Genomic DNA, 20,941 nt, shown 5'->3' with positions numbered 1-20,941 from the left:
AACCTCAGGATGACTTCCTGCTAGCATTGGGTAAAACCTTTTTGGAAAGCATTGTTCCTTCTTCCCGATATTTTGAGGGCTTATTTGCATACCGTTCATAAAACAAATGTTAACAATTGAGGTCTATACTCCCTTAATTTCCCAATGTTTTGTTTTGCGAGCCTAAAATAGATAGAAATATTCTTAAATATAAAGTTCTGCATTTATTTCTAAATAGCCACATTGAGTTAGGGGCATTTCAATCTAGAAATATATTCCTGAATGGTGGTTAACTAGTTCAAACATAAGGCTGACAATTTTTCCCATTTCAATTCCTAAAATCACTTTTAATTTAATGGGAGAAATTAGGAACGATTCTCTAGTCTTTTTTTTTAATTACCTTATTTACTTTATTTAAAGATTTGCGCTCTGTCATCCTTATGCCAACCAATAATATTATTCAAAGAGGAAAATGGCCTTTCTCTTTTAAGCTATTTGTTTACATCCAATTGTAGCAGAGAAAATTAGAGATACACAGTACTGATTAGGAACTTTTTCCATTTAACGTAAACAGATAACATATATATTAGCAGTCAGCTACCAAAAGTTGGTTTTGGATCTTTGATTCCAGAAAGATTTCCTAGGGTTAAAAAAAAGTGAGCAGACAGAAAGCAACAAATAAACTGGAGAATTTCTTCATTCTTTACATACCCACTCCTTATGTATGTTCATACATACACACAAATTATGTATAGAGTTCCTCTTTATCTCCTGTGTTATAACCAAAAAGTGTTGGATTCTGACCAGATACTTTTCATCAAACTTGCTAGGAAAATTGTTACAAATTTAGAAGGCAGTTTGAGATGCAGTGCAGCCATTCTTGGGCAATTGCTGATTGGGCAAGTTCATGTCCTGACTTGGTGCTTTTATCCATCAGTTATACTTTGATCTTCTTCTGGGCTTTGGCAGTATACTCTTGGATACTATTGTCTCTGTGTGCACCTATGCGTTCAGATAGATTGTGTGTGTTTTTATGAGACTGAACATTCATCATCTAGTTCATTAAGCTCAATATCCATCATGATCACCAGAAAAGGTTATTTCCTGGGCAAGCCTGCAAAGAGGCTCTATTGTCTTCAAATGGAGATTCTCTCAGGTTCAGCAAAACTTTCAGTTTCTATGTATCCAAAGTACCCTCCAATCAAGCTGTACTTTGCTTTTTTTTAGCAGATGAGAACTAGGTTAAGCTTCTAATAAACTTAATAATGACTCAGGTGAAGGGACTTGTTGCTTTTGGCATTCTGAAAGCACTTTCTGGTACAAATTGACAGGTCTGCATTACTGAAAAGGGATAATGTAAATCTGTGTTGAAGGTATATAATTTTCTGAATTCTTTATGTAGCTACACTAATCTCTGTAATACAGAAACTAGGTGCAGTAAATGGGTTTCATATATGGGAGTTGCCTGTGTATTTGTCATCAGCTTTATGTGTTCTGCTTTGGATTCTTTCAAAGTAATTTGACAATTCAGAATCAAATAGTGTGGCTTTCTGAAAATGAAGAGGCTGGAAACAAACTTCATCCATTTAATTTCTTTATTCGATTTTGCAACTGAACGTGGTTGAAAATGATCAATCTTGGTGTAACTTTTTATAAATTATGACACTCTATATGTAACTCTATGTACACTAGAGACATGATTTGGATCTTCAACTAGAATATTTTTAGAAGGCTACAACCTGGGCAAAGATGCCCATGTCTGGATATCTTATATGCATAAACATTTGAAATATATTTTTTATGAATGGAGACATGATTATATTCTTCCACTATATATAACCACAGCAATGGAATATCATTTAAAGCATCTTCAATATGCAACCTTTTGTATTTAAAAAAAAATGCTAATACAATCAATGAATTATTAGATTACTTTCTATTTGCTTTAATAATTAGATTAATTCATATTTAATTAGAATTAAAGATATAGGAGGTAAGGAAGAAGAGTAGAAACAGCTACATTGAAATTAGCAATGGTAATAAGTGTGAATGTTTTTCAAATATAGAAATATATAATATGGTTTTAGATTCACAATCTTTGAAATTTAAAACAAAATTGAAACATCATAGTACTTCTATTGTTTAACTCAATTTTCCTAACATTCAATAAAATATATGAAATTTCTTATAAAAAAATGAAGTAAATAAAATTCTTACTCATGTGTTTTCATCCAAGTTGGTAAACAGTTGTTTGCCAGCATGGGAGAAGAAAACTCATGGGATTGAACAATATATGTCTGAATATATAGAAATGTAAGCTGAAAATTCAAGAACTAAGCCTTAAAAATCTTTTGCACAAATGGACACTTTAATTAATTTTATTTTTCCTCCACATTTTAATTTTTAACAATTAAACTTGTTTTCACCCAGATGACATTTGGGGAATTGGATACATTTTTATCAAAGATAAAGATAACGAAACTTGCATTCCTGGGATGTGTTTAAACTATGTAATTTCATACCTTAACCAGATATATAGCAGTATTCTTTTTTAATTTCAGAGATCTCAAACTCAAAATAAAAGATCTGTATGCAATTCATGTTTGGATAAAAGTAGTACATATCCCATAAATCAAGAGGAATGTTTATTGGAACCACATGTTTTAAACTATTAAAAAAAGCAGTGAAATTCTAGGATGCACAGGAAAGATGATATTTCATGCCTTATTTTGTTGGTTGGATGGTATTACATGCATCATAACCTCTTAATATTTCATTCAATATCAACCAATTTGATATTAAACTTCCCCCAACACACACTTAATCTTGATCAGTCTATTTACTTTACTATATGGTCTACCGCCAACAATGTGTTTTAAATTTGCAAACCAAAAAGAAATTCTAAGAATCTCTAACAATTAAGACAATCTCAGCCAAGTTATTCCAAGCAAAAGGCACTGCTGCCTTTTTTTTTGTTTAGATGAAACATTCTTTGTTAAAAATCCCACAATCAGCTGCCATTGTCCAATGGAAACTGGCCAGTGATCTAATAGTGGTCTGTGATCTACCATTTGCTTGTTCCTTTTATATATTAATAAGCAGGCATATTTCAGAACAAATAGTAACATTGGTCCACTGTTTTCTCTTTCTATCCAGTTGAATAACCACTGAATATTTTTTCCTTTGTTATTGCTCACTTTAGGATTTGATTAAACAAACACAAAACAATAAAATTAAAAGGATTAAACAACATGATTGTACACTTTATTATTTGGAAATTAACTTTTGGTTTTATAAACAGATCAATGTTAGCTCTTTACCCTAGTTCCTCCAGATAATTTTGAGTTCCATCATCCAAACCACTGTGTCTTATGTATATTAGCATTTCCTCCCCACAAATGATGTGGAAAGTATCCAAGACACTATCATTGTAAACCTTTTGTAATATTATTCTAAAAAGCTTAGCAGAAAATTAGAGCTTCTGAATTAATTAATTAATTAATGTAGAAAAAAGTAGCTATGTTTGTGTATTTCTATGTTTATTTTTTTAACACGTGTGCATCAGAAAATGTACATAGAACATTCATGAAGGAAATGGAACTTTTGTTTTTAAAATGCATAGTTCTAATGGTTTCTTGATTTATAGGATTACCATAAGCAGAAATCTTTGATCATTTAAAGAAAAAATATATTGCAGACATTTATTCTGAAAGGACTTAATTACAGGCCACCCTCTGAAAATACTTCTAAAGACAAGGCATCTCAAAATTGCATGTAAACTTTGTGAAACATTTCAAGGAGGGTTGGTAGTATATTTCCATTGCATTAATCTTTATCTTCTAATAGAGATGTTCAGGATATGTTTAGAGAAAGGTTTTTTTTAACCAAGGAAACCAACTAAAACTGGGTCCTTGAGTTGGATCATACTTCAACTGAAACATAGTGATTAGTTTTGGATACTGCAGATTAAAATGTCTACAGGGGATGAATGGATATGATTAGGTAGATCTTTATGAAAAAAAGAGCGAGAGTTGCATTACAATTAGCATATAAATAAAAAGATGAAGACACCATTTAATTTCATTCTTCAAATATTGGAAAGCTTGTATAGTTGATGGGAGCTGATCCGTAACAAAGGAAGAAAAATTAAATCTTAGGAGGCAAAAGCATTTCCAATAGATCTTTAATGGATTCTCCTCATTATTATTTTTGCCAGCTAATACCATCTGTCAGGATAGTATAGCACCGTGATGGTGAAGCTATGGCACATGTGCCACAGGTGGCACACAGAGCCATTTGTACGGGCACACGAGCCCCAGCTAAACTTACCTGCACTATGCATGCGCGTGCCTCCCAGCTAATTTTTGGCCTGTTTGTGGCCATTTTTGCCTGCCTGGAGGCTTGAGGGAAGCCTTTGCAGTCTTGGGAGGCCAAAAAACGGGCCTTCTGGAAATACCCATTTTCAGCCTCTGGAGGGCCTCTGGAGCTTGGGGGATGCCGTTTTCACCCTCCCAGAGGCTTAAGGGAAGCGTCTGCAGCCTCGGGAGGCCGTAAAACAGGCCTTCTGGAAATATCAGAAGTGCCGATGCAGAGGCTTCCCTCGAGCCTCTGGGAGGGTGAAAATGGCCTCAAATGGGCTGAATATCAGCTGGGAGGTGTGCACATGTGCAATGCAGGTAAGAGGGTGGGGTGGATTGCATTGTGAGTGCCGGTGCTGCTTTCGGCACACCACAACAGAAAGGTTTGCCATCACTGGTATAGCAGTAAGTTTCAATTAAATAATTCCATTTTACCATCACAAAAAGTATAAAATATTAAGCTTTTTAAAATAAGTACAACAGTGAATATCTTACAGTGTTTTTCAGGGAAAGTTATAAAGCCAGTTATTTTATTTACAGAATGTAAAATAAAATTTAAAAATGATTCCAGGGATTAATTTCCAGGCTGAATTGCATTTTCAGATGATGAAGTACTTCAAAAAATGCTAGTGATAAGGAAGGTTATTGCAGAACTTTCCTTTTTTGAATATTCCAAAACCTTGACATTAATCCATATTCTTTAGTTTTAACTGTATTGTTTATGTTATCTATGAAACTATTACGTTTTCAAGGGAAACTAATTTTGTAAAATGAACTCTCTTGTGGGAATAATTGAGTCTAACTGCAAAAATGAATGCAGGGTAAGTTAGCAACACCTTTGACAAAATATGCAAAAGTTCATATTATATAATGGGTATTACTTTTTAAGATAAACAAACCTATGATACCATAGTCAGTTTCTATCACTATGTACATTAAAATATCAGTTTCTTTAAGTAATACTTCAAAATAGCCTTTGGAATGATGTTTGTATTCTCCCTCACAATCTTTAGAAAATATATTTTCCAAAGTAGGGAGGATTTTCAGATAACATTTTTCTGTGTAAAAAGGAAATTTTCACTCTACCCCATCTATTTTCTCCCCGGCAGTGTTTTAAATGAGTAAGGCTAAAAGTTTTCACGTTAATTTATAATATGATAGTTGTTATTTTTGCACTGTGACTAATAAGTAAGCATAGCAGTTTACCCCCTAAATCCTAGAATGTCTGTTCTGAAGGAAAGGCAATCTGGAAAAAAAAAACAGAGGCAGTTTTGTACAATGGCTTAAGACTTCAAGCTAGAAAGCAGAATACTTTTGAGTTCTAGTCCTGCCTTATATATAAAGTCAGCCACTCTTTCACAGTTCTGGAAATAAGACAACAACAAGCCTGTTTTGAAAAAAGTTAGGAAGAAAAATGAATGGGCATGTCCAGATGATTCCCAGGAATAAAGAAAAATATGAAGGAACAATTAAAAACATTTTTTTAAAAAATCACACAACTTTTGTTGGTGCTCAATTAATGTGCTCAATTAATGATATCTCATATTGAAAAAGCTCATACAAATGAATCCCTTCCAAGTCATTTTTGTTATGATCAAGAACTTCAGATAGATAAACTGGGAATTTGACCTATGTTCTGTATCATCACTGGAACACTTGGGGAAAAAAGATGGACTTTTACTGTTTTTCCCATTCAAATTTCTGTTCCCTCAACCCAAGTGTTGGCAATAGGCCTTTTGGTGAACACATCATTATTTACCAACCAGACCTAGGCAAATCTTTGCGATTGGATGGAATTGGCAATTTAGGATCTCTGAAATCCTAGAACAGAACCCACTATTTGCCAATTTAAATAAATTAAGAAACATAAATAAAATGATCCAGATTTTATGCATTATCTCTGTTCTCACATTGGACTTTGCTTAAGCTTTTGGACATTTTATTATTTTCATCTCTCTTGCTTATTCTACCCATAGCATTGCTTGAAACTATCACGGTGGTATCTAATGCTTGATTGCTGATTCCTGCACTAGAACAACGAATGTATATTTTTCTTACAAGCCAATTGGATACCATGAAAGGAGTGAATATAATATAAGCATTAAATGTTTGTTAAATGTGTTTAATTTATAAAGTTAAATGCAAATTAATGGGAAGAAAGGGAGGTATGGTAGCATAAAATAGTAGAAAAAAATTGTAATGTAAACTATTTTACTAATTTTAAATCAGCTTTACTTAAGATCTCTCAGTTTTAGGTAAAACATTAGAAAATACAATATTGTTGATATAAAGGGTTTTGATATCTGGTTATCCTATCCATTATAATAACAGGAGTATTTTTACACTACCTGAGAAAAGCAACATTGATTTTTCATGTGGCTTGAAGATCTAATTGAATTAAAAGGGCAAGACCATAGCAGATTTTGAGTGGAGTTTGCTTTGATGATAAAATGTGGACTTGCTTGACTCTTCCTTGGAACTACCATACTTCAAATATTCCATCCTCTTACTTAATAGCAGATCAGAATAGGATGGTGGTCCCTTCTATGACTAATTAAATTTGGGGTTTTTTAAAAAAAATTTATTGGTTTTTAAAACAAACATAAACAAACAAAATATAAAAATATCAAGCCATCTTCCATATATATACAGACAGTGTGCCGGTTGGTTTACAAATTGTTTTGTGCTTCCATTTCGTAGTCTTCAATTACAATTACATTGTATATAATCTCGTATTTTCAATCAAATATTAAATACATTAATATTATTAATTTTCAAATAACATTGTCTTTTAATCTTCACCCAGTTTATCCACAGAGACTCCCACATATAATGTCTTGTAAAATACCCCTGTGTTTTAGTTCCTTTATACCATAAAAAAGCATGCCACCCCAACAACAGATCTTGTCCTTCTAATGTCAACAATCTAGTATTTCTTAATGTTATCCATTCCTTAACCTACATCAAATTTGTAGCTTGGTAATACAACCCCATAATTAGGCAAACCAAATCCTCCTCTTATTCTAGCATCTTGCAAAAGTTTTAACTTTATTCTCGCTTTCTTACCTTGCCATATATATTTTAACAGAATTTTATTTAAATCTTCAAAGTAGTCTTTTCCAAGCCTAATTGGAATTGTTTCAAACAAATATAAAATTCTGGGCAATATATTCATCTTGATTGTTGATATTCTCCCTATTAATGACAGTTGTAAATTTTCCCATTTCACCAAATCTAGCGCTATCTGCTGTTTAAGTTTGATATAATTATTCTCTTTTAGTGTACTGCATCTTCCTGTCAAGTATATCCCCAAGTACTTGATCTTATTTGTGACCTGAATTTTCATTAGGTCTGCCAGTTGTTCCTTTTGTCTTGATAGCCTATTCTTTGTCAAGATCTTTGTCTTATCTTTATTTATTTTCACACCAGCCACCTTTCCATATGTCTCTATCTTTTCTATCAATTTTGATGCTGTTTCTAGTGGGTCTTCTAAGATGAAAACCAGATCATCTGCAAATGCTTGCACCTTAAATTCTTCCTTTTTAATTTTCATCCCTTTTATATTCTTTTCATCTCTAATAATTCTATTTAGCACTTCCAAAGTTAACACAAACAACAGAGGTGATAGTGGGCACCCTTGTCTTGTTCCTTTTCTTATATCGATAGAGTCTGTCAGTTCTCCCTCTATCATTACCAAATTTGTTTTTCAAACTTTCCAATGTTAAGGCTTCCTGCATAGTAAAACAGATATTTAGACTGAATCTGGCCTTATTGTTGTATCCATAACAATTTGAAATTACAGCTGCTAGATCTTTAGCTGATATTGGCCTTCATACACATTGAGTTTTTCCCAAAACAAAATCTCAGGATTTTGTAATGTAGCAGCCTAGAATATGTGTGGTTCCAAGCAACGTGGCCTTTTGTAATTGACAGATGGACATTTTATCAAAATGTAGATTTTCTAATTGCCATTCAAGACTTTCTTTTTAGCACCCAGTGTGCTGATAACCACTGGTGCAACCATAGCTGCTTTATGCCATAATCTTTCACCTTCAATTTTTAGATCGTGATAGTGAAAGGAATAAGGAATATGCCTATTTTAGGCTTATAATAACCTCATATAAATGTGACCAAATTCCCTGCATTAACCAAGGAATAATTGAAGTTGGAATGAGAAATGTTTATTAACAATAACATGGTATTGATATTATGAATTAATGGGCAACAGTATGTGTGTAATGATAATAGCAATAGCATTTAGACTTATATACCACTTTATAGTACTCTACAGCCCTCTCAAAGCAGTTTACAGAGTCAGCATATTGCCCCCAACAATTTGGAAGGCTGAATCAACCTTGAGCCTGGTGGGATTCATCTGCCAAATTGCATAGGAGTAGCTTGCAGTACTTCACTTTAACCACTGCGCTACCGAGGCTCTAATCACTAATATTGGTAAAAAAAATTCAGCTTCTTGGAACACCCAGAGACTATTAGCAGAGTAAAATAGACAACATATAATAAATAAATAAACTACATGGACACAACAACAGATTTATTATAGATGGTCACAGAATAAGTCAGATGCTTAAACAGGATCTGGGAAAGGCAGGTGTTTGATGTTGTATAATGTTTGAGGTATTATCACAAGTTTTTCCAAATAAAGCTGCTATTTGCAATTGACTGATTGTGATTTTGTCAGTGCTGATGGACTTCTTATTAATTTGCCAATCTAACAATATGAAATACTTATTTAAAACTGATGCCCCTCTTTGTAAATATACCTACCAAATTTATTTGAAATTCATATGAATAATTGCACATTTGCTAGTTGTCTATAGCAATAAATACAGCATGTTTGTCAGAGGTATACAATTTTACCTTTTATATTGTGCTATGATTCTTGGTTAGTATCATACACAGTAAATTGTATCTGTTGCCTTTGATTCACTAGCTAACTTTCCACTCCATACCAGAAAAAGATTCCTGACTTATGTAGCTATAACATGAATGCTGTAAGTTTAGATCCGAAAGCAAAAATATAAGAGAATTGTAGTTTAATGTTTTTTTGTATGACTTGGATTTAGTCCAATTGACTTTGCTATTTTCTTGATTGATTTTTTAAAAAGTTGTTTTTCCGAAACAGCACTGCTATTGTTCAAACTAATTTCTTGTTTTGTATAGGCAGTTACTTGTTATGTCATGTCGCTCACCATGATTTACTAAGAGGAAAGGAAAAGAGTCATATAACATTTTGAGACTTTTATAAAAAGCCTGTTTCTCAATTTCCTTCCCCTCCTTCTCTTTCTCCAGGGTATATGATTATAGCAAGCCAAAAAGTGATTTCATGCCTTGTTCATGCAGAAAGTGTGCATTAGTCCCCAATTCTCTCTGGAGCAGACGTGATCCCTGTTATTTATTCATTTTATTTATTTGATGTTGCTAGTTTAAATAATTTTATAATGAATGAAACATGCCCATTAACAAATGCAGAATCGTGATCAGAATAAGAAATCTTACAAAACTGAAGCTCTTCTTAATCGATGTCTGAGAAACATATAGATTCTAAGGGATTATTTTAATTATCAGTGCTCCTAGATAGACATTGGTTTTATATAAAATAAACTTGCCTATTTTTCATTCAAACTGAATATCACATGACTCTTTATTTGAACCTATTCAACTAACTTCAAATATGAGATGAAAGCAAAGATCAGCAAAGGCACCTGTTGAAGCTAACTTTGAAATAGATCACAGCAGTGAGATGCTGATTCCAAAATCTTTAGAATGAACTTTAATATGGTGAGTCATGGTTCAAGAAAATTATATATTTTTAAATGATTGAAATAAAACTCTGGAGAATTTCTGTTGTTACTGGTAGTTATCAATATTTTCTCCTCTTACAAGGTAATCAAACTCCATTTTTCTGAGATATTTATTAATAACAATAGCACTTAGACTTATATACCACTTTACAGTGCTTTACTGCGTTCTCTAAATGAGAGTCAGCATATTGTCCCCCAAAATTTTGATCCTAATGTTACCAACCTCTGAAGGATTGAAGGCTGAGTCATCCTCGAGCCTGATGAGATTTGAACTGCCAAATTGTAGGCAGCTGGCAAGCAGCAGCAGAAGTAGCCTGCAGTACTGCATTCTAACCACTGCACCACCGCAGCTCTAAATAATACAGAATTATGCATATGCCCACATATATTATGACACAGAGAAACATCACAGTCTAATTCGAATGTACATGGTGCTTTCTACAATTTTCTACAATTTTGTAAACAACAAACTAAAAGACTCAAGGTCTATCCCACCCCTAGAAGGACATAATGGAAAAGACTGCAATGACGACACCATCAAAGCCAACCTCTTTAACACATTCTTTGGCTCAGTATTTGTAAACAGCAACGGATCAAGCCCAGTACTTCTTAGTCGAACCATAGGCAACTACAATGATCTAATACATATCAATTTTACAGAAGACATTGTTGAAAAAGCACTACGCAATCTAAAACCATCCCTATCTTTTGGACCGGACAGAATATGTGCCTACTTCTTTAAAAAGCTATCCACTGCCATAGCCGAACCTCTAAGCATAATCTTTGAAAAATCTTTCAGGACCAGCTCCTTGCCAAAACTATGGTCACAAGCCACGGTCATCCTCATCTTCAAAAAGGGAGACCCCAGCCTAGTTGAAAATTACAGACCAATCTCTTTATGCTGCGTCACCTGTAAAGTCATGGAATCAACTATTAACCAATCCATTATCCTCCATTTAGAGACAAACCACCTACTCTCTAATAAACAATTTCGTTTCAGAAAAAAACTATCCTGTAATCTGCAATTCTTACACTGCAAAAACATATGGACTACACAACTCGATCAGGGCAAAGCAATAAACGCAATCTACACAGACTTCTGTAAAGCTTTTGATTCAGTGGTAAATTGACAAACTACTAAAACTAAAACCTTATGGTATCTCTGGACACCTACATAACTGGATAGAAGCATTCCTGTCAAACAGAAAACAAATGGTCAAAATTGGGAGTGTCCTATCAAATTCTGTACCTGTCAACAGTGATGTCCCCCAAGGCAGTGTTTTAGGACCAACTCTCTTCATACTTTACATAAATGACCTCTGTGATCATATTAAGAGCAACTGCGTTCTCTTCGTTGAAGATGTAAAGCTATTCAACACCACAGGCAATACTATTACCCTCCAAAAAGACCTTGACTATGTATCAGAATGGTCAAACCAATGGCAACTTCAAATCTCAACAAATAAATGCTCTGTCTTACATATTGGCAAAAAAAAAATCAGAAAATAAAATACAAGCTGAATAGTCAAGACCTTTTTGAGGATCCAAACTTTGTCAAAGACCTTGGAGTACTCATCTCAAATGATCTAAGTGCTAGAGCCCACTGTAACTACATAGCCAAAAAGGCATCAAGAGTTGTTAATCTAATCCTGTGTAGCTTCTTCTCCGGTAATATCACTGTACTAACTAGAGCATACAAAACATTTGCTAGACCAATACTTGAATACAGCTCATCAGTCTGGAACCCGCATTACATATCTGATATTAATACAATTGAGAAAGTCCAGAAACATCTCACAGGAAGAATTCTCCACTCCTCTACTCGTTACCTTTTGCCACCAGACTTGAAGTTTTAGACCTAGGCAACTTAGAACTATTCCGCCTTCGGTTTGAACTAAGTATAGTACATAAAATTATATATTGCAATGTCCTACCTACTCCAATGTCCTAATGAATACTTCAGCTTTAACCACAACAACACAAGAGCACACAATAGATACAAACTTAAGGTAAACTGCATCAAACTTGATTGCAGGAAATATGACTTCAGCAACAGAGTGGTCAATGTCTGGAATACTCTACCTGACTCTGGTTTCTTCCCCAAACTCCAAAAACTTTGACCTTAGACTGTCTACTATTGACCTCACCCTGCTCCTAATAGGTCTGTAGGGGGCGTGCATAAGCACACCAATTGTGCCTACCGTCCCTGTCCTATTGTTTCTTTTTTTTTTCTTATAAGTATCTATCTCATGTATTCAAAACTATGTTTATTCTTATACCTGTATCTTGTAAGTGATTGACAAATGAAATAAATACTAAATACTAAAAATGAATCTTGTGAATTTACTGGACAGATGGCATAGGGAACAAAGCTGTTGTATAATCGTGACCCGATGGACAACGTTCCTCCAGGCCTTCCTGTCCTATACAGTTTATTATATATAATTGCTCCCTTATCACCTAAATAAAACAGGTCTGTTTAGGAAGAAGATAAAAATAACTAGGTCTGAAAACAAGAAAGGGGTTTAGCAGAAAGCCAAAGGTTAAAGAGATGTTCAACTGTATTAAGAAAGAACAGGATTCAAAGAAATTCAAATGGAAAATACTTTGTGACATTTTTGTTTTTTATTCAGTAATGGAAGAAGCACCCTGCATGTGATGTTTAGTTCTAATGGTTTAATAAATAAATTTGAGCAGTCATTATGGGGGTTCATTTCTTCTCCCCCCACCCCCATTTTGTGCTACTCCTAATAACCCATAAATCTTTCTCTGCAGTGAGCGTCTAGAAATAAAACAGGGTTTTTTTTTTCCCCTTAGAAATGTTCATGAGCTTCATTTGGTTCACCTTCCAAAATAATCTTTATTCTTTCAGAAGCATTCATCTCAAAGGAGATATAAACGAGAAATTTCCAAATTCTCTTCCAAGTTGGATTGAATTTATGAATTTAGAAAAGGACCCGCTTGTAATGTTTCTCCACTTCTTTGTTTGGGCAGTTGACTTAAGTTGCCCTAGCTAAAACTGGTGATGAAAACCTCCTTGGATACAATCCTTTGGCTAGGAAATGGTATGTACATTTGATAAATAAATCAGTACAGTTAATAGGGATTTATTTTTAAAAAAACATCCAAGGTTCCCTTATTTTTTTAACATTTTATAAATTAGAGCTGAAAAAAAGAAAGCTTCACTTTTGAAAACCTATATATTTGTTTCTGCAGGTGACTTGTACTTGCATAGTCTTTCAATCCTTTATGGATATGCATGCAAGCACAAACGTATAGAGTGCCAGTATGTATAGAAGCTAGAAAGCAGGAGACCATGAATTCAAGTCCCACCTTAGGCATTAAAGCCATCTGGGTGATCTTGGGCCAGTCTAATCCATCTCACAGGGCTGTTGTGAAGACAATGGGAGGAGGGAAGAGTATTAGATATGTTAGCCACCTTGAGTTGATTATAATAATAATAATAAAAACAGGATATTAGATAGGTAGGTAGGTAGATAGATAGATTAGAGATAAATAGTTAGATATAGACAGATAATAGATGATAGATAATTGGATAGATAGATAGATAGATAGATAGATAATATAGGCAGATAGGTATAGGTAGGTAGAGATCCTGTAGGTAGATAGATAAGCTAAAATGCAGAAAGAAAACTGAATAGCACCCTTTGGAATGGAAGTATGACATTGAGATGGGCAGCTATACAAATTGAATTAATAGAAATTAATAAATAAGTGGAGAATAGTCTCAGGATGGCTATGTATGGAGCATGTATTGGGGAAGAGGAGAGGTAAAAGATTTGGCTGTCCCATTAATATATGAACATATTAAGTCAAGGAGGGGTTGCGTACCAGGATTCTCTGTTCTTGTTTTTTTTAAATCCTGTTAGAACTGAGATGGAGACTCTGAAACTCTTCCTTAGGAAAGCTACTCACCAGATATTTCTTCCTGTCAAAAGGCCAAATTCTACACCAGAATCCAGTTGTTCATGCTGAAAGGAAATAGAAGGATAAAAGCTCCCAGATATTCTGTTACAACAATCAGTATTTTTCTGGCATTTAGAGCACATTTCTGGTCCAAACACTTTGCCAAAGTCTCCTTTTTTATTTCATTCTTCTTCTGGTCTTCTAGTTTAAAGAGAAAGATATAAAACTGATGAACATAAAGGCATTCAACGTACTCAGATTTCTTACATTAAGGATCTCAGCAAGGTTTGTCTAAATGCTTCCATGTTGCATTTGGCAACACACAGCAGCCAAGATGGTTAATACTAAACACAGATCATTTATCTTCATATCACCATTAAAGCTACATGACTTCCATATCTTCATATTTAAACAATGTGTTTTTTGAACCTTTTGATTTGATATTGTATATAAAAATGCTTCCATGAAAAGTTACTACTATAGCAATCTCATTAGTTAGATGGGTTTCAAAATAGAATCGCTTTACAATTTATTCATTAAACGATACAAGGATGAAATAAAATAAAGTTCTTCCTCGTACCTATTATGCTCCTGAGGCAAATGTCTGGATCCTATAAAGAGGATAATTATAGTAGTACAAGTTGAATTTAATTTTTTTCTTAAAAAGCTGCAATCAAATAAGGCATTCAAAAGTTTATTTTTCATCACTGTTATAAAGGCAAACAGCAGCTGTATGAGGACTATCTGAATATTTTGCCATAGTCAATGTTGAATTTAATTTTAATCTTACTTCAAACCATCTTAGAGGTATAAATTTTAGTGTGGAAGCAACATGTAGACTAAATGGATTCAATCTTATTGAGTCACTACTGAAGGGATCTTGTTGCTAGTGCTCAGCACTCATATTAATGCATCATCAGAACTGACCATGTATCACATATCATATCTATACAAATGAAAGTGGTACCTCAGATTATGACACCACAGGGATTTTTTTTTAAAAGCTGAATCAGGAAACAAGATGTATTCTCTGTAACCATCATAATACAACTCTTTGTGCCTACCAGGTTGTTGTTGTTTTTTTTTTTTGCTACAACTATAGTTCTTCACCTGTGTGCAAAGAGAGCCTCATTGTTGTGGTTAACCGACAGCAGGTGCAGACAGCTGAAGAGAACGAAGACTCAGATGAAGGGCCAGGACCATTAGGGAGTGGACTGCTGCCTTCAGAGATTGTGGGGGCTGGCAGCAGTGATGAGGAGGTTCCTGAGGAGCCTGTGCCAAATGAGCGTGCGCACAGGATTACTCATAGGAAAGAACAATTATAACAGCAAAGGCAACTTGGGAGTAAGGCTGCAAGGTAATGGCCCCTAGTTCAAGAAGATAAAAGCCAGCTGTGAAATTAACCTTCTTTGCAGAAGGCAAAAATGTTTTGAACTCAGCCTCGTGGACATTACAGTTGGTATTTGAAGACTATTTCTTATCTGTTGTGTTTTGGCAGACTTGCAAAAACTTGGCAAGGTTCTCTCTTGTTGGAGCTAATTAGTTGGAAGCAGCCTTTTATCTGTGAAGAAACAGAATTCTTAGCTGAAACATAAAAAGGTTGTACTGCTGCCTGTGTTTGCTTTCTTGGAACCAGGTTTGGGTCAGAACATTCCTGTAATCCTAGCATTTGTTTCCTCAAAGCCAGCTCTCTTCCTATAGAGGAGTTAGAACTGGTCAAACGGCCAGTGCTGGCATTTCCAAGTCAATGAAGCTACCTGTTTTGGGTTGATGGTTCCAACTCAGAAGAATATCCAGGATGCCCATCTGACTGTTTCAGGAAAAGTATCTCCAGCCAAATCAACTGTCCACCAGTCCATAAACACACCTAAGAAGATGAGAGAAAGGACCACAGATCATACAAACATACTGGCTTTTCACTGACTTCTTTGCACCCAACCTACTTTTGCTTAGATTAACTGGGTAATTAGTTTTTCAGAAAGTTGCAATAACATGTAGCCCTGATCTTGTGTCTGTTTGAAATTGATAAAATGCACTTAGATTATCTTAAGAAAAATGTATGAACATTTTCCCCCAGCCCTTCTCTTTTGTTTACAATTTAAAAAGATTTCAGAACCAGACATTCTAAAAAGCTACAGGGTCTTCTAACAAACAAACCATCCTTTTTAATCTCCTAGAAGAAAAGAAAAAGTGATCCTGCATTTTTCTCATTAATGTTTTATGTTTGCAGGGAATTTTTATTCAGGGAGCTTTGGCAATTTACCACAAATATTGAAGAGAAGTACATAACATAACCCTTCACAAGAGTGTAGCACAAAAGGCCTCTTAGTTTCTGGGGTTTTCTTTTTTTCTTTTTTTTCTTTTGCATTATTCTCACATTGCTAAGCAACCAAGGGCACACTTCTTTGTATCCTGTGCTATATGTTCTGTCATTTTTAAAGCTGCCTGATCCCTCCCCCCGCCCTCCCATCTCGGTCTCTTCAAAAACGTTGTCATTATTTGGGAGCAGAATTAATGCATTCTAAGGATGTGATGACTTTCTCAATTCATTCTGGCTTACTGGCACGGCACTTCATCCAAGCCAGGGCAGCCACACAGCTGAGGCTCAGCTTGCTGGAGAGTTCTCCCTTACAAGGTTTAATTAAAATTTCTAGCTAGTTCAATCTGTCATTCCTGTTTTGAAAGCTGCGGTTCCTGCAGCCCAGAGTGGTTCCAGTGCACAGTTGCCATTTTGATTTACATCTTCAAAGCAACCTTCGCATGCATAACCCTGAGTAACAGCCAAATAGGTCTGTACAGTGTTTAGGCCAATTCTAATTGGAAGCAACTAGTTCAACACAATTACTCCCTGCCTTGTTCTTCTTGCAAATGTGTTTTGGGAAAAATTGCTCCCAGGTTGGGAGCATTGACCTTGATTTGAGAAAATGAGGATGGGGGGAGGAAAAAAAAACCTAAAATGGGTCTTTTAAGCCTGGAGGTGGGGTTATGTCTCTACCTTAAAAATCAAACCATTGTTCATAAGCAGGCTGGATCTCCAGACTATGCATCAAGAACAAAACCCTAGCCTTTGCTGATGTTGGTTCATATGTAGCTGTGGGAGGAGGAAGATCATTGCTTAGTTTAAAAGAAAAAGGAAACAGGACTTCTCGTTAGTGGCTCTTGCATTAGGAAATTGTCGGAGTGTTTGCAGCAGCCTGGACAGCTATTAAATCAATACCTTAACAGAAATGCTTTAACTCTGCAGAAATGTCTAGTAATGACTTACACCACCAACCCTGCTCTGCCCTGATTTTAAGAATCACTTTCAAAGGCATCCCTGAGATTTGAAGGCATCATATTACAGGGGTGCGAGCTCCAGCCTTTCCTTCAGGTGGGCGACACTCATCACTCAAACAAAAGGGGCAGAGCTTATGGCCCAGCAGTGCAGGCCTCTTGCCCCTTTTTTCAAAGGCAAAAAAGCCAAAATCCATGGGGGTGCAGTGGTTAGAGCACAGTGCTGCAGGCTACTTCTGCTGACTGCCGGCTGCCTGCAATTTGGCAGTTCAAATCTTAACAGGCTCAAGGCTGACTCAGACTTTCATCCTTCCGAGGTCAGTAAGATGAGGACCCAGATTGTTGAGAGCAATATGCTGACTCTGTAAATGGCTTAGAGAGGGCTGTAAAAGCACTACAAAAACAGCATATAAATCTAAATGCTATTGCTATTTGTGGCAACCTTTTTATCTGGATTTTTGGGAGTGGGAGATTTTAATAACTAGGAAAAATAAAGCGCAGCCATTTGGTTTTATTTTGATTCTGTTATTCCTGTTTTGTTTCTTGGGTGGTGAGAAAGTTCCCCCCCCCACCTGCTGTTGGTAGCATGGCCTGGGATTTTGTTATATTCATCCATCCACCTGTCCATCCATCTATCCATCCATCCCATTTCTATACATAGCTAAATGACTTGTTTGGGGTGGTTTAAAAATGCTGTTAAAGAAATGATTCCAAAGGAGACTATCCCGGAGTTCTCTCATGAAATTAGTGAAATTGATATGGAATAAATATTCACAGAACTGCAAATGACTACATCATAAGGCAGGGTTGATGAACCTTTTCGGCACTGAGTGCGCGGGAGCACTGGAAACCGAAAAAGCAATTCCCTGGGGTGCATGTGTGCGCCTGGAAGTTGAGCTTCCGATTTCCAGTGTGCATGGTTTCTGGCATGCATGCGCATGCAGAGACCAGCTCTCCAGTGCACATGCATGCATTGGAAACTGGAAGAACAACAGTTGATGGCTGGTGTGCCCAGAGAGATGGGTCTGCGTGCCACTTCCAGCACACGTTCACCATCACGGGCATAAGGCAGAAGATTAATATATCGGAGTAAATAAAAATGCAATACTTCAGTGGCACCTTTCTAGGACACAGAATCACAGAGTTGGAAGGGACCTTGGAGGACTTCTAGTCCAACCCCCTGCTGGAGCAGACTATAGGAATGTAGCCATGCCAAGCCTGGGGAAAAAAATAACATCCAAGCAATTTGCTTTGCCTCCTATTTATCTTACTAATAAGTAAAATAGTGGTGCTGAATAGTGGGTGCCAATTTTTTTTAAAAAAAAAAAACACTTACATGGTTTAGGATCAAACAGATACACCATAGGAATGAATGTTTTGAAGCTATGTAATGTACACTTGATGTACACTTATTGGATTTCCAAGCAAGGCTCAAATATTTTTTTCTGTAATAATTAATATACACAATATATATACAATACTGTCTGTCTGTCTATCTATCTATCTATCTATCTATCTATCTATCTATCTAGTTAATTCACTTTCAATGAAATCCTTATTCTCCTACACATAGGTGAGAGTTTGATGTACCAGATTAGCACATATTATATAGAACATCTCTGCCATCTAGCGGTAGATGTCATATTTGCAACTTCTTTGACTTTTTTAACTATTACTTGAGGATGTCCAAGTTATTAAATTGATTGCAGAAGTAATAGGCTTCTCAAAAATTATTCATTTATGTAGTGTTTGCACTTCATAGTGATATCAGGCCTTACTCATGTGTAGAAGCATTCACTTATATCATTTATATCTCGTTTTCATGAAATGAAAAACATTTCATTTAAAGGCAGCTCCGTATGAATGTCTTTCCTCCAAAGTATGTATCTATCTATCTATCTATCTATCTATCTATCTATCTATCTATCTATCTATCTATCTATCTAGGTTTCTACCAGTTCTGTCCACCTCTGTAGAACCGGTTGGTCTGAAGAGCAGCAGACATAGAACCGGTTCTATGTCTGCTGCTGTTGTGGCCCACCCAGACTCTTACCTGACCTTTATTTCCTGCTTTATCAACTTCAGCTGCTTTGCGCGACACAGCTGTGGTTGAAAAAGCAGGAAAAAAAGGGCTTTCCCAACCGCTGCACACCCACACACAATGCTGCTCAGCTGTCCGAGCAGCTCAGCAGGTCATAAATTGCACTTGCGTGACGCTAATAGACAGAACCAGTAGTTATAGCACTTGGTTCCCATCCCTGTATCTATCTATCTTGCATATATATTGTACCTATTGCACACACATGCACACACACACACAAAATATATTACAATATAAAATAATATAGTATAATATAGTATAAAGTATGCATACACACATACACACACACACATATATAAATTATTACTTTTTTTTTTTAGTGTAGCTGGGAAATCCCATGCAAATGTACATTGAATAGCTTCAAAATATTCATTCCTATGGTGAATCTATTTAATCTATTTGATCCTAAACTGAAGCTGTAATTAGATATATCAGATCAGTAAAACAAATAAGTCTACTTTTTGTTTCAGTAAATCATTTTTTTTATTTAGTTTTAATTCAAGCTAATCTAATTTACAAATAAACACATGATCTATTAAGCCATCATCCTTCATCTACATTTTTTGTGAGCAATTTATATATGTATTTCTCTTTCTCTCTCTCTCTCATATAAAATTTAAATGAAATATGGAAACATGTTACTGGTACATTTTAAAAATGTACAAAAAGGAGTATATAAATTATTTCACACCATATACTTGTGTATAAAAATGTACAAAATATTCATGCTGGTATTTTGTTTCATGTTTCCCAATCAGCGTACCAATGTTTCAAAATGTGATAATATGGGCTTGTGCTTCAAAAAATTCAAAAGCTGTAAGCAAATTGTTTGATTCATCCTTAGTGTCTTGCAGTAGCATGAATTCTTGAACCAGTCTTAGCAAAGTCAAACGAAATGTGGACAGTGAATTCATTAATCTCCATGTGAGCAAAGAAACATTATCAATAGAACTTCAATTCATCTGAATTTAATTGTCTTTTCAAAGCAAAACAAAGTTTTCACAGGCAGTAGATTTTTTTAATCTGTCCAATGATTTCATATTTTGCTAACCTAAAGTACAAATGAAACTGACTTTATATCAATAACGAACATATTTGCATTAAAAGTGCTATGTACCAATCATGCCAACTAATCTTAATTCTACCAGGTTCATACAAGGCTTCTACCATTGCCTTTTCTTTTTCAATATTTTTACTAGCTGCTCACTTTTGCATCCCATCTGCATTCTTTCAGCACCCATACATTTATGACCCTGTCTCATATTTTACTACATGCTTCTTAAGTATGCCATTTCCATTACTCTCAACCTATTTGTGGCACCACTTGTCCTTGTTAGCCTTTCAAAGGATGTGTAGGGTGTGTTTAGGTTTCTTCCTTGAAGCAATGTCATCTGACAGTATCCAGAAAATGTACATTTTCCATTGCAGTCCTTGTTCTCTGGAATGATCTTCCTCTAACTGTCCTGCAAAAACATTTGACC

At 35.3% G+C, this 20,941-nt stretch overlaps 1 protein-coding gene and 2 long non-coding RNA genes across 4 annotated transcripts in view; 2 read left to right on the top strand and 1 right to left on the bottom strand.

Annotated features, from left to right (window-relative positions):
• Positions 1 to 20,941, top strand: part of LOC148128145 (uncharacterized) — a 230,148-nt gene that overhangs the window by 200,876 nt on the left and 8,331 nt on the right. The window lies entirely within an intron of this gene.
• Positions 1 to 20,941, top strand: part of GAS2 (growth arrest specific 2) — a 148,215-nt gene that overhangs the window by 120,545 nt on the left and 6,729 nt on the right. The gene's annotated exons all lie outside the window — the stretch shown is intronic.
• Positions 12,815 to 15,948, bottom strand: LOC148128146 (uncharacterized). The gene is made up of 3 exons (XR_015741371.1): positions 15,844 to 15,948; positions 14,096 to 14,151; positions 12,815 to 13,598 (listed from the first exon to the last, which is right to left on the bottom strand). It is a non-coding gene; the product is annotated as an uncharacterized LOC148128146 (long non-coding RNA).

This window comes from Pseudonaja textilis, chromosome 1 (genome assembly GCF_049901715.1).
Source record: "Pseudonaja textilis isolate UNSWEBS1 chromosome 1, rPseTex1.2, whole genome shotgun sequence".
In the NCBI taxonomy this organism is placed as follows: domain Eukaryota; kingdom Metazoa; phylum Chordata; class Lepidosauria; order Squamata; family Elapidae; genus Pseudonaja; species Pseudonaja textilis.
Note: the sequence above shows the minus strand (reverse complement) of the source record. Positions and strands in the feature narration are given on the sequence as shown.